The 259-nt window shown below is 40.2% G+C and overlaps 1 protein-coding gene across 1 annotated transcript in view; it reads right to left on the reverse strand.

The window, feature by feature from the left end:
* Positions 1-259, reverse strand: part of aldh16a1 (aldehyde dehydrogenase 16 family, member A1) — a 16,398-nt gene that overhangs the window by 12,808 nt on the left and 3,331 nt on the right. The gene's annotated exons all lie outside the window — the stretch shown is intronic.

Raw genomic sequence — 259 nt, forward strand, 5'->3', positions numbered from 1 at the left:
AGATGACGTGGTGAAAGATGACAAGGTGAAAGATGACGTGGTGAAAGTTGATGTGAAAGTTGATGTGGTGAAAGTTGATGTGAAAGTTGACTTGGTGAAAGTTGATGATTTGAAAGATGACGTGGTGAAAGTTGATGATATGAAAGATGACATGGTGAAACTTGATGTGGTGAAAGTTGATGCGGTGAAAGTTGACGTGGTGACAGTTGATATGAAAGATGACGCGGTGAAAGATGACACGGTGAAAGTTGATGAAATG

Source organism: Nematolebias whitei, chromosome 15 (assembly GCF_014905685.2).
Source record: "Nematolebias whitei isolate Nwh7 chromosome 15, NemWhi1, whole genome shotgun sequence".
In the NCBI taxonomy this organism is placed as follows: domain Eukaryota; kingdom Metazoa; phylum Chordata; class Actinopteri; order Cyprinodontiformes; family Rivulidae; genus Nematolebias; species Nematolebias whitei.